Consider the following 14,417-nt stretch of genomic DNA (forward strand, 5'->3'; position numbering starts at 1 on the left):
ACAGCGCATGCCTCATTGTTAGGCTGAAGTTAATGCTTTTATTGTAAATTAAAAACACACAAATGCATAGATATTACTCAGCTGCATAAGCACACACACACAGCATGGTTGCATTTCCCACATTAAAAATACTAAAAACCCTTTTCTGAGGCTTACACGAATTACTTATGTTTGCAGCCAAAGCTCTTAAACAGAACGAGCTAAATGCTTACACACTATGTGTGGCAGGGGCCACATGCACCATGCGTGCTACTCTATCTGAAATACTAAATAATAACAGAGGAAATCGTATTGAATTGATTTGCAATTACACTCAACTATTGTGTCAAAATAAATCTCTTTTAATCGAAGTAAGTGATAAGACAAAGTTGAAGCTAAGAAAAAAAAGGCTAAATGGAGACATGATACGTTCTAGATTCTGCTCCCTTGGAACATACTGGTGAAACTGGAAAAGGGAACTGACAATAAATAAACTTGTATGGGTAAACGAGGACTGGTCCTAACTGGCAACCAAGGCCTGAAACAAGTACGAACTCACCTCTTTACATATTAAACACACAGAACAGAGACTCTAACAATAATAAACATAATATAGAATCCAGTTTTTTGTGGTAGAGGGAGAAGACATAAAAGTACTATCGAAAAGTTTAGCCTTGTAAATTTCTGACCTGACAGAAGCCAGCAATAACAAAATCTCAAGAGACAGACTGCTTTGATGGGAGGCCTGGACTGATTTCAGGGCCAAAAAAGTTGACTAGACTTTAGACAAGCGGAGTGGTTTCCGTACACCTACCTTTCCTAGTTGAAAATCCTGAACCTCAGGGGCTTACTATCACTGCATCTCAAGTAGAAATTATAAAAAACGAAAAGTGATCATATATGCAAAGGTTCACATATGAAATCGTATAACATTTTGCAACAAATTTCAATACCAGCAGCTTCCAGAAATGGTGAATTACGTACTAGCAACCTCAGAAAAGCATTTCAAGGTAAAGTGACCAGTTTACGACAGCACAGAGAGACAGTAAAAGCAGAGCACTTTACAGTCAGTTTGCCAACGCTATCACACAAGTTATGATTTCATCATTATGAGGTAGCCTGTTTTCACATAAACAGGACTCTGAACATGCAGGAACACCCTCTTTAAAAATAAAACCCTGAACCACTGCCAATTTGTTCGACGAACGCACACACACACTGTAGGAGCAATTCTAGAGCTAAACCAGGATTTTAGGCAGCGCATCACATTGTCAAGCTTGTTTCACCAGTGAGAAAATGTTAATACAGTGATAAACTAAGAAATCCTAAACCGCCTGTTTTCAACAACAAAGGTATTTCAAAAAAAAAAAAAAAAGAAAACAAAACCCAGACTTTTCTACTACTTTTGCAAACTATTCATTTTTCCTTAACTTCAATTTTCACCTTGAACACAACCTCCCTGCGCATGTAACTCCCGCCATTGGTTTGTGGCCGCACACAGCAGCAAAGCCTTTTCCTAAAGCCTGAGTTTTACCTCAAAAAAAAATCAGTCTTGGATCTCTACAGGAAAAGATGCACACAAACACCCTGATGGCAAAAGGAGCTGAGACACAGAGGTGACCGCGAGGACAGGATTTTGACCCCATAAAAGCAGCTGTTGCGCACACAGGCATTTTAGCATAAGTACCTGTATGCCTAAATGCTTACCTATGATCTGACAGTTTTCAAGAAGTTATTGCTGCTGAGAGAACACTGAATACTTAGAGAAAAATTCTGTTCAGTAGGGAAAAAAAATTGTCAATTGTAGTTCCACAAGAAAACCATAGGAAGGAAGGCAATCACAGTTAAAGTGGACTTGATAAAAATACCAGTGAGCTGATTGCCAAAGATTCAAATTTCATTAAAATTCTGCAAACAGAAGATCTGATGAATTGTTCTGGGTCTGAAATTGTAGAACTTCTGATAATGCTAAACCACTTCAGGAAAAGTGAAATTTTTCTCTCTCCCCCCCCCCCTACTATATACATTTCTATGTGAAACTTCACAGGTATACCATCATCTTCTCCGATTCTGCCTGAAGGAAAATTAGAAAGAACAACTAATTTCATTGTAGTACAATTACACACAGTCTTTTGGAAAAATTATGCTTCCTGAAACATGTCTTTACCTAAAACGTGAATATTTTTCAGATCAGACAAAATACTGATCAAGACAGAGAAACTGGAGTAGCTCATAAACAATCAGAATATGTAACAACAGATAAACTCTGCTTCCGCTGCAAATGTTGCCCCTGGTTTTTAGCAGAGCCTAATTGAGGACAGAATTTGATGTTCAATGAAAAACATACAATAAATACATGGCTTCAAAAGCCCCCAGACATGCAACTTCCAAGGACTGGAAATGCTGCCTTTCTAATGAGCTGTGTACAGAAGTAATAAACGGGCATGAAGCCCTATGGCATAAAGGAGCAATTTCAAAAAGACAATACCATTTACCTGCTCCTATCAAACACTAAGTGCTGACATCCCATCCTCCCTTCCCTCTGCTGCCAAAAAACTGAAGCATAGCTTTGAACATCTTGACAACCGCCGCTACACCTCTGGTTTAACCCTATCAGAAGTTTGATTTTTAAAAGAGGTAAAAGTGCCTTTAAAAATCTGAAATGCATACTAGCTCTTCCACTTACTTCTCTGCAGCTGAGCAGGGCCATTTACACCGTCCACTGAACACTGTTTAGTAAACACGACAAAAGAGCTTCTATCTTACTGCCCTTGTAAAGCAAGGCAGGGGTTCTGTTTTTAGTGCACACTGTGGTTCGATGTGAATCCTGTTCCATGTTGTTCACACCTGCTGCTGACTAGCAGCCTGCTGATGGGTTGTGGTTTGTACTGCTCCGGCTTCAACAGAACCTGATCTACCAACCTGGAAACAAGCCCCAAGTTGTTGGGGAAGAACTCTCTTTCTTTACTCCACTGCTTCCCCCTCCTTTAAGTTTAACAATAAGCTTTAAGCTTTCACACTTGTATTTAGTCCTCACGTCTAGTTTTTACAGGAGTTCATCTCCATATAACAAGTCTTAAAGACAAACATAATGTACAACCTTTATAAATACTTGCTGTGTAACTCACCTTTTCCTTTCTGCCTACGGAAAATAATAGGCTTTGCTTTAACAGAAGTACTGAATGTGTCAAAGCATCAATTTCTGAACTTTTACAGAAACAAGCTTTTTCAGATTTTCCAAGAAACTTCTTTCAATATATTCACAAGAAATTCACATGTTACTGGTTTAGGAAGATCCCTAAGGCTTCATTGGTACAGAATGATGAGTGCTTCAGTGGAGACAAAAAGGTGATTTCTGACTATGGACCTGGAATTACATTGTGCCTGGAGAGAATACAAAAACTGGGAGAGAAAATCCAGTCCCAGTATCACAGTGTTCACCATCCAGTCATAGTGTCACTTGTATTGCTGTGCTCACCAAACAAGTTGTGCATTGAGACCAGGGATAAAAATCATGTGCACTCAAAGACCCAGATGCAGGCATTGTGACCTACAACAATGTTCCACACAAAAAGAGTCTCTAAAATGAAGGCAGGACATACTACTTTCACACCTTCCTTCACAGGTTCTGTTTATGACTAGATTAACAGAAGGGAGCAACAAAATAACTGGACACAAACCCCTCTGAGCCTCCTTTTTCCCCATTATGCTGTGTTGGATTACTTCTTTCTATAAACAAGAAAATAGAAAAACACTTTCTAACCAGTAGCCAAGTTCTTACACCTCCTCAAGCACTGTATGAACCCTTTCATAAATAAAATGCTGCTTAGAGGCCAGTCAAGGCAGCTCTCCATCTATTAAAATTTATTTTGTATCTTGTGGGGAAAGGCATGCTGAACAACCACGGTCATCCTTTGTGACTTTTAATTCTGCATAGGAACACCAAGGTGGTTCTGTCTATATAGCAAGACAACGCGCATCAGTCAGAAGTGACCTATTCTAGAGCTTTCCATCCAAAGTTCATCAGCAGGAACAGAGATTAAATAATCTTTACATAAACTCGGCATTTCAACCTCACTTGCAATTCGGACAAAGAAAAAAAAAATAAATAGGAAAACAGGGGGCTCGGCCTTATCCTGCCTTACTGACCCCCCATGAGAGGTTTGTTAGCTCCTCCTGAGTCAGTGCAAGACTAAAGGCAGTGGCATAATGCCAGCACTGCTTTTAAGCTCACACAGAAAATATGATGAGGGTAATCTTAGTATTTCCTGGTCGCACTCCTGTAGGCAGCTCTATTCTGGTGTAAATGCCACATTCTGGCAGCGAATCTTTGTGTTACCCACTTTTTTTTTAATTATTTATTTTAAAATACTATCATTCATTTATTTTTTAATTAAGTTACGGAGACCAATGCAAAATCTACTGGAATGAATGGCATTCTTCCTGTTCAGTCTTGAATCAGGCCACTTCAGCAAAAGCAAAAGATTTCTTAAAAGAGATGTAAGATTGCCAGCACACTGTCCTTCGCACCTTGGAAGATCTCTGCTAACTTATCTAACGTGTCATGAAACACACAGTAATTTGGTCAAATAGCTGCATCTGCAGTCTTCCTGTTCCAGCATTACCTAATGCACAAGTATCACACTTTTTTTTAAAAGAAAAGCCCTGCCCCAGTCATCCATCAAGTGTATGCCTAAGCCACTGTTCTCTAGAAATATAATATATGCTAAAAATACAGAGAAAGACATAGCAAGCTTTCAGAAATTGAAGTGCTTTGGCAGTTAGATTTTAATATTGCCAGGCACTGGTTTTTTTTTGTTTGGTTGGTTGGGGTTTTTTTGCCATATTAGCAAAGTGACTGAAAAGTTGGGATTCCAGGTTTCAGCAGTGGCAGCAGCTCACACACTGCCTGCCATCAGTGGTCAATGCGTGCTGTTAACTCCAGAGCTTGGTGATCAGCCTCCGCAAGGGGAAATAAACAAGTAAGTCACAATTGGCATTCCCTGCCAGCCTCACTACCTGCTGCCTTCAAGCGCTGTTTTCTACTATGGCCTCAACAGAAAGAAGAAAAAAAAAAGTTAAGACTACTTTATTTTGATTATAGTGCTTTCCTCAGGCAGGAATTTTTATTTCAGTTTGAATCTTTAAACCATTACATTTTCAGTGATGCATTTTTATATTTACAGTTGACATCTTCATAGAAGAATGAAACCTTTGAGCAACAACTCTAAAGCATGAAGGTTGCCTGCAGTAAGTACTTAAATTATTTTACACCCAAATGGAGCCAGTTGTTTTTAGCTAAAATTTAATAAACCTTAAATCAATGACCTTTCTTAAACTGAAAGCCTGCACTTGAGGAAACTAACTTCCCCAAGAAACAGATCTTGATGAGTAAATGCCAAACAAAGGGCTATTTAAATCTGAACATTTTTTGTTTATAGCTTTCGAACATTCAGTTCCTAAATTCCTGACTGCTGCCTAATGTATAGAACACTGGTGCCTTGGTTTAATCACACACCATTGATTGCAGAGTGTCACGGTGATCTCATTGACAGTGATCAATAATAATCCAAAATCAATCAAATCTGCTCTTGCACTACCATTCATCAAATTTGTATATCCCAAAATTAATTGTAGGCACATGAAAGATAAAAGAACTAGGGGGGAAAAAGAAGGTACAGAAATAAAAATCAGTAAACTTCAAGCAGATAAAAGCACATGCGAGCATGCTTCATGCCTGCTGGAGTAAGTTAATGATGAATCATACCTCGCCTTCCCAGGAAAGACTCCAAGATGTATTATTTTTCAAACATGAGAATACACGGCAACTGAAGGCAGAGGACATATTAGCAAATGATCAAGCATTATTCTATGAAGAGCCACGGGCTACATTTCAAATGTGTTGTCAGTACATTACAAAAAGCACAGGTACATTGCACTATGAAGAGCTGCCAATGCAAGTTAGCCACTGCACTTAACAGAGCAAGAGAGGATAAAATTACTGAATTTCTGTACCAAAAGCATGAATACATGCAGCCACTTATCAAAAGAGCTGTTATTGTTGCTGAGGACTCCTCTCTCAACATATTCACCCGTAATTTTGTCAAGGTAATAAATCCTTCCATTCATTACAGCACACTCAAAAGCGCACTGCTATTTAATTTAAATGGAAAAAAGGCCCAAAGTGTCTAAAACATTTACTTTTGCTAATGTAAAAGTGCTGGCATTTTACTTCATTCCCGATAAGCTGGTGCCAGTGGACGTGATTATTCTTTTCTTATTCAAAGCATATCAGTAGTTCGAAAGCACTCTCAATCTTATCAGGCATATGAACAGCACAGTTACTGAAAACAGTTTGTACGGCTCCTCTCTCTTTCTGCCAGGCTATCAGATAAACCCAACTTAACTAACTGTATTTACACACAACCAAACATAAGCTGTGTCTTCAATATAATGCAGCCTGTTTCTGGCATGCTACAGGTTTTCTGCTTGACATTAGTTGTAACAAGAACACTAGCTACAGCAGAAACACAGCTGCTTTACAGCACATAATGCAAATGGCATGTGGGAGGAAAAAATAAAAATTGTGAAGCAAGAATGATCACTTCCAACTCCACATTTCCCAGGAATTTCCTTGGTGTTATTTGGAAAAAAAAACAAACAAACAAACATGGAAAGAGTGGGGCTCTGATACATTCAAGACATACTTGACCTAAGACTTAAGAGCAAGGAAGTAATTTCTCTATTTCTTTTTTTGTCTATTTTATTTTTCTGTCCTCTGGGAGCTGCTGCGTGGGGTGAAAAGAAGAAAGAAAGGAAGAAAGAGAAAAGAATTACAATGTCTGAAGGCAATTTAAACACATTTACTATTTTCGTCCAGAACAAGACTGCAATTTCTCATGATCCAACCTTTGTCTGGCATTAAAACTGAAATAAAAAGACCCACCGTAAAAACACTAGCACCACCCTTCCAAATCGGCCTGTCAGCACTTCTCCTTTTCACCCAGTGGCTCCGGTGAGGACTTCTCAGCGCTAACTACTCAGCAACATTCAAAGATCTCCGACGTGCAAAGGGATGCTTCTTACTGCACACTCACTGGAAATGCATGCAGAATTCATCTCAGAGCAACAGACCAGCGCAGCACTTGAGGAGTTAAATTAACCTGCCTTTGCGCGAGGCGCCTTCAGATAGCTAAATGAAAACTTCAGGAGCGCCAGGAGAAATGCTGAATTTCAGCTCCTGATTAATTACAGTGTTCGTTAGGAGCTGATGTTACACCCCCCCCCCCCCCCCGCCCCCCGCACACACACACTGACAGCCCCTTGCTGCACACCTCTGCTGGGGTGGCGAAGGGCAGGCACGTGCCACCACCTGAGCCCGTCTCCTGCTTGTGCCTGGAGCCCAGGCGCGGCGCGAGCCATCCGCGAGATTTGTAGGAGAACAATGAGCTGAATTAAGCCAAGTGTGCAGGGCCGGGTAATTCGGCCGATTGTTGTTTCTCCATCTGTGACACCACGGCCTCATGATTGATGGGACAGGTGCCATTCGTGCTAATGCAAGCCACCGGCGGTGGCTGCTCAGCTCTTTAAATATCAGCCAGCACCAACTGGGCCCAAGCAGCTCCCGCCAGAACAATGATGGGGTGCCCGGGTGCTGTGCTGAGATAGCGGGGATTCGATTCGCACCCCTTTATGCCCATGGAAATAGCTGGTTAGAGACACGGCGTTTTGTGCCACTGCACAACACCTCATCTGTCCCATCACATTCACGGCTGCAGCGAGGACACTGCCAAGGAATTCTGACACGGCTGGAAAGGCAAACAGGATTTAGGAAAGGGAATCCTGGATGTGGTAACATTGAGCTACCACAGTGAAAGAAATCCACCTTTGACTATAAGAATTTTACCATTCTCTGAAGATACTTTGCCGGACATCCACATTCATTTGCTTTCAGAAACACGTTCATTATTTGTTTTTTAGATGGCATCTAAGTGTTATTTTACCAGATGCTCTTTTTTTAAAGGATAAAATAACTGTAATAAACAACACTTCCCCTCCCACCATAGACTTCATGAAATGTATTCTTCTGAAAACTGTTTTAGCATTAATACTTGTCAAGTGAGCATATCACAATCTATTTAAGAAAGAAAACACTGACCGCAAAACATTAAAGGACATCAGCGTTTGCCCTCCAAGACAGGAACCAAATCCTACTGCCAATTAGAAGAAAAAAATTAACAGAGCAGATAAAGAATATATAAAAATTGCATTTGCAATATTTGAAGAATTGTACAAGCTGGCAGTAACTGGCTACACTCTGAGCACATACAAGAAGAATACCATCTCATCATTTTGTTACCCATTGTTCCTTACTAGGTATACCCATCTTGCATGTCCTTTAAAATAATCAGATGTGAGGTTCTAAAAATATTTTTGGAAGAAATACCTTTTTAAGCTACCCTAGGAACGGGGGAACAGAATAGAAGAGGAATATTGTGCATCAGGATGGACTAAATAGAACAATTCATCTCTTCCTCTGCCCACCTGCCCGGCACCTCCATCCATTTCTGGAGGAATTTCAGAAATGCTCAGAACAAGCCAGCACTACATTTTAGATGTTCTCATTACGCCTGCCAGTGTCTCTACATCTGCAGGCTCTTAAGGGGGTTAAGAGAGGATCTTTAACATCTAGCTGACTTTTGTCTTTTGGAGAGAAAGCCCATTAAAAAATAATAATAATAGTTGTATCTTTACTTTAAAATAAAAAAAAAAAATGACAAAAGAAACCTGAACTTCTGTTTGTTTGGGTTTTTCTGAGGCCACTCAAAACGAGCTACAGGAACTCCACATCTTCTCATTCTAACTTGCCAGAGCCATCAATCTCTGATCACACCTATTAGAATCTCTCCACAGCCAACATTACATTTTGCGACAGCTTGACCAGTTGTTTAAGGAGAGGGTGTGTGATGGAGCAAAGCTAAATCGACACATCTGTGATACTTCTGACACCCCTCAGCATGGCTAATATTAATTTGTTTTCTTTGGCTAGGTAAGTGCTGCCAAAACACATTACATATGGTATGTAGTTCCAATCAAAACGATGAAAAGGAGAAGCGCAGGGGTTTTTTTTCCACTTAGAGCAGCATGAAAAGATACAGAAGAGTAAGAGACATCCCTGCTAACTTACAGAGTAATAACCTGGAAAACCACAAACCATTTTGTGTCAGAGTTTGCTTTCAGAACAGAGCCCTTTAGCAGAGTCTGTCTCCCCAGGTAAGGCCTGCAGCACAAATCTGCAAAGATATTTTACTCAGGGGAAGGGAATATAATTTCCAAGACACGATAAGAGGATGTATTTAGACTATTCTCAACTGCATAGAAGTAATGCGTCATATTTCAGTAGGTTATCATATGAATAAACTGCCCAATTCTGGACAAAGACGCTGCAAGTGGTTTGATTAGACTGAGATGAAGGACCCCCTGGTTAAATACACCCCGATACAGCAACATACTGCAGGGTATTGAGAGCTTTTACCAGTTTCATGCGCAGCGACGCACGTTAGTATCATGAAAGACATGAGATTTACATTTCCAACATCAATTTCTCTTTTACCTTGCGTGTTACTTTGATCCAAATAGAAAAAAAAATCCCCCCAAAGTTCATACAGAGTCAGAATGGAGACTCGCAACCAGAATTAAATTCAGCGATAAACACGAACAGCATAGACTTGCCTCATCTTCTATAGAAGTACCTGTATCACCCGTTTCACTAGGATATTAACAGCTGAGCTTTTTCTTAGCAATACTGGGAAACCGAAGCACAAAAAGGAATTCTATTTCCAATTTAAAGTAGGAAATGGTGCTCAGATTAAAAAGCTATGCTGCCTAAACTGGGAAGATAAATTTGTAATGAGACAAAATACCTCTTTAACATAAACCTGCGGTATTAAGGAACAGCCAGGAGAAAAGCCTTTCTCTGAAAGAAATACAAATTAATTGAAAAACATTACAAACATTGTGTAAACAAGCCCAAGAGATTTAAAGCTTCTGTAACATAACAAATACATAAACTGTTTTACAGGACATCTGTGTCAAAAGGCAGTGGCCTGCTGTATCCATCCAAAAATCACACTCCAAAGTGCAAAGGCAAAGCAGAATCTTTTAAAAATAATTAAGTACTACTATTTGAAATAGCAATATGTAATTCAGTTTAATATTTTTCTTTAACATTTTTTAAAAAATTAGTTTCTGGATAAGCAAATTGTAACAAAAAAAAAAAAAAAAAAAAAGGAGGGAAAGGGAGATGTAAGATTTACTAAGTAGTAACTATCATTAAAATTGAAAGTGTATTTTACATTTTTGTCTGAGGACAATACGATACATATTAACAACCACACATGGGAAGCTTTTCCACCACTCCAAAAAATAATCATATCCATGAGGTGAAAACATAACCGTGAGTCCAAGGAAACATGGAGCTGAAAAAACAGTTCTCTGATGGAGAGTGAGCCAAAAGTTATAGGAATGTGAATAAATATCAGTCACATACATTACTTGAAAGAGGATTTTTTTTTTCCAACTGAAAACACAGTTTATTTCATAGCAAAACTATGAGTACAAATACATGAAATACTAGATTACATGGAGAATCTGATAAAAAATCAGGTGCAAACTCTTTATCTGCAATGCTCTTTTATCTGGCCGGCTCACTTCTCATTAACAAGAAAAAAATAACACAAAAAAGCAGCAATTTTTGACAAGCAGATACATAGGGAACTTGAGATAGCTCTGCATATATTAACTGGATACGTGTCTGTGTGGATAAACACAACAATACATGTACATTGCACACACTGCATTAAGGAATATGCTGTTTACCTGGGTGCATAGCTATACATGTATTTGACCTAAAATCCGCCGTGCACAGACAGAGGATTTCCACATAAATAAGAGGTGAATATACATGTAACAAAAATGCAGCTATACCTGCTTCTACAGCCATGACTGTGTGCACACAGTTACCTGAGTCAAGCCTAGAAGTAAAAGAAGGAACATAAAATGTGAAAGAACACGTAATAAGTGGAATGTCAAAGCTGCAGAGACTGTTGGTGTCATCCCTGCGCTATCAAACATACATATGAGTATGATTGGAGACAGAGAGGCTAAATATTTCACTGTCAGAGCATGTCGAGAAACGCAATTCATTTCTCTCTCATGTGCTTTAGGACAATGACAATTTAATACAAGGCCAGTGGATGTAAAAGAGATAAAAACTGAACAAACTGGCCCAGCATAATCACACATTTCCTCTAGAGAGCCTGGCAGCATGATGCTCATATGCACTTGTAATGGATCAACATTTTATTGTTTCTCCCCTGAATGAATTTGCTATGAAGAAGGATTCGGAGCAAAGCTTATCTTATAGGCAGAGGTTACTTTAAGCTTCAGTGGGAGAAAGAGTTCTTCCCAGTATTTTTCCTATTTATTCTATGCACTTCACTCACGCTAAGCAAAAAATAATTGAGATACTTCTTGGAAGGTTCAATTAAGTATCTTCATTCCAACTCACACTTTCAAAGGGGTGCAAGTAACCTCCCTGCAGGTCAAGGGTCAGTCTTTTAGAGATATTCCACAAATTAATAATTTCATTGCTTATGAATAATCCAGACTTTTGTTTTGCATTTTTATATCATAATTTCCCTCCGTAACATACAGAAATAACTGTATGGACTGACAGATCTGTGAGTACAGATATATCATACTTTTCAGCTACTCTAACTAAAGTAGGTTTCAGTATTGTTCAATATTATCATAGACAAGTTACCTTCTGTATTTGATGAATAGCACTGTGTATTTGAAATTAATTGCAAAAGTAGGGTTGGCTAATGAGGCAGCCCTTATCTTTTCTCAGCAGTGCAAGCACAAGTATTTTTCTGCTGGCTCAATATTTTCTAAATGCCCAAAGTGCTATTAACTAAGTTGAAATCTGATTAAAATAGGAAAATTGAAATATTCGCAACAGTTAAGGCAGCTCCAAAATAATAATATTTTTTTTAAAGCTGGAAAAATTCTTATCTCTCTTCTTATCATTAAGTATGTGTTTTGAAAAGTAATAATTAAACAAATTGCTCCCTACAGATTCTCCCAGTTGTTGTGCTTCCCATTAGCGTCTCTGGAAACAGTTTGTTAAGACAACAGTTATTCTGTATTATAGAACTGTGGGGATGGTGGCCTCATACCCGGCCTCTATCTAGAGTGAAATTTGTATGAGATGGTGAAGCTTAAGGACTGTGAGGAAAAGAGCAGCGTGCCTCAGGAGAAAAAAAAAAAAAAAAAAAAAAGGAAAAAAAAAAAGGTACAGAAAAAAATGATCAGCTATTCAAGAGAATTAATGGATATCCACAAGGGCTTTGCTAATAACATGGGTTAATTACTGCTGCAACGCACCAGGCTCAGTAAATAAAAGAGCACAACTATAAACACACTGAAATGAGCAACCAGCACTAAAAGAGGGGCAAGCCCCAGCAAACGTGAAGCTGTCAGGCGGGCATTTCAGCACAATCCCCTTCTACTTTGCGCAGGATTTAAAAACTTGCCGGCAGTCTATCAAAACCGAAAAGCCAAAGAGCTGTAACCGGAACCAGAAGCAGCAGAATGGCACGGGGCCTGCTGGCTGCCCACAGGCAGGAGCTGCTCGCTTGCCCACACTGGGCTGCCTGCACCCAGCTGCCTGGCTGTGCTGTGCACCAAGGCCCAAGCACGTCCAACTTCAGGGCTTTATGTCTTAATAGCAACTTGATCTGCTCGCTCGGAGAGAAATGCAGCGGGTTAAAGATCTGCACTGCCCAGAGGGACTGTGGAGTGGAAGCAAGCACCGCTTCCCACTTCGTAATAAGACTTCTTCACCCTTGCTCCCTTTTTAAAATGAAAGGTACTCTCGGATAAATCGTCTGGGAATGAGAAGCTAAGCCAAAGTACCCAAAAGAGCAACCAAACTGATATCAACTCTTACATTTCACACACGCAGTCGCACACACACACACACACACAGATGAATATTTACATGCTAACACCCATGAGTGTGCGCACAGCCATTCCACAGACCGTTCCCACACAAAACACAGACACAGACCACTATCACATGCAGGTATTTACTACACAAGCCGCCTACCTCCGCTTGCGTTATTTTTGTTGTTGTTGTTGTTTTTGTATTTTTAAGTGCTACGTCTGCTCTGCACAGCCTTCATTTCTTCTCGCCTGTGCATTCTACCTGCTGCTGGACAAAACAAAAATCTCCGCTCGCTATGAGCTGGGTGTGTTTGACGTCTGAACACCGGCGCACAGCGAAGTGCTGAGGTTCCACCTCACACTGTGAGCCACAAAGGGCAATGTACACAGTGCATGGAAGCTCTCTGGAGTTACAAATCTCCTCCGTTTCCTATGTTTGGCATACAGAGATGGCATCTAAATTTATTAAGCTGGTCCATGCTTCCCCCCCACACACCATTTTTTAAAGTGTTTCAATTGCCTTCCCCTCTCCCAGAAGCTCTGACAACTGTTAAAACAGTCAGTAAAATTAAGCCTGCTCTATAATCCTTCAGTCAACGTTACATTTTAATCAGAGGGTGAAGGAGATTTCAGGTTCCGAACGCACAGATTCATTTACAATGATTAAACTGACACATATGTCAAAACGAGGAGATACATTTATCGCGCCCGTTAGCTTATTAACTATTAGTAATTATTAGTGTTATTGTTATTGCTGAAAAAGCAGAAAGCCAGGGCTGCAGCTGGCTGGGAGTTACAGCATTCTTCAGCACACTGCCTTGAAATCAAAGCATACCTAGTGATGGTCAGGCAGATGTCTGCCTGTTCCCAGAGCGTTCTGGCAATTTTTAGCTCCAATCCTCTCTGCCCTCACCCATGCGAGAGAACCGCAGGAACTACTGTATTTATTTTCCTTACGCCCCTCGCTCACGAGTGCACGTGACGATATGGAAGTCGATATAAGTCAATTCACAATCACTACGAATATGAATAACGTGCAAAACTCCGGGGCTGAGGGCTTATTAGTGGGGACGGAAGGAGGAACGCGCTGAGCGGCGCTGCTCTGCGCCCACCGCTCGGGGAGGCACCGGGAGGCCGTTCCGATGACTTTTAATTGAGCCAAAGAGGAGGAAAAAAAAAAAAAGAACAAAAAAAAAAAAGAACAGAAAAAAGCACAACAACCCAACGAGTTGGAATCTTGCACCGGAGCCAAAAGGACATGTGCCCCGATTTCATTTCAATGCATCTCCTCTAAGAGGCTTATCTGAACTAATCATTCAAATTAGCTGTAAGAAGGTAAATTCAAGAAAGCTCCTTTGGAGTGGGGAAAAAAAGCTCTACAAGAAAAAAAAAAAAAAAAAAAAAAAAAAAAAAAAAAAAAAAAAAAAAAA

The 14,417-nt window shown here is 39.9% G+C and overlaps 1 protein-coding gene across 9 annotated transcripts in view; it reads right to left on the reverse strand.

Moving 5' to 3' along the window:
- Window positions 1-14,417, reverse strand: part of ESRRG (estrogen related receptor gamma) — a 382,468-nt gene that overhangs the window by 139,469 nt on the left and 228,582 nt on the right. The gene's annotated exons all lie outside the window — the stretch shown is intronic.

This window comes from Centrocercus urophasianus, unplaced genomic scaffold (genome assembly GCF_019232065.1).
Source record: "Centrocercus urophasianus isolate 14NV4802_14NV808 unplaced genomic scaffold, USGS_Curo_1.0 seq_10, whole genome shotgun sequence".
NCBI classification, from domain to species: Eukaryota; Metazoa; Chordata; class Aves; order Galliformes; family Phasianidae; genus Centrocercus; species Centrocercus urophasianus.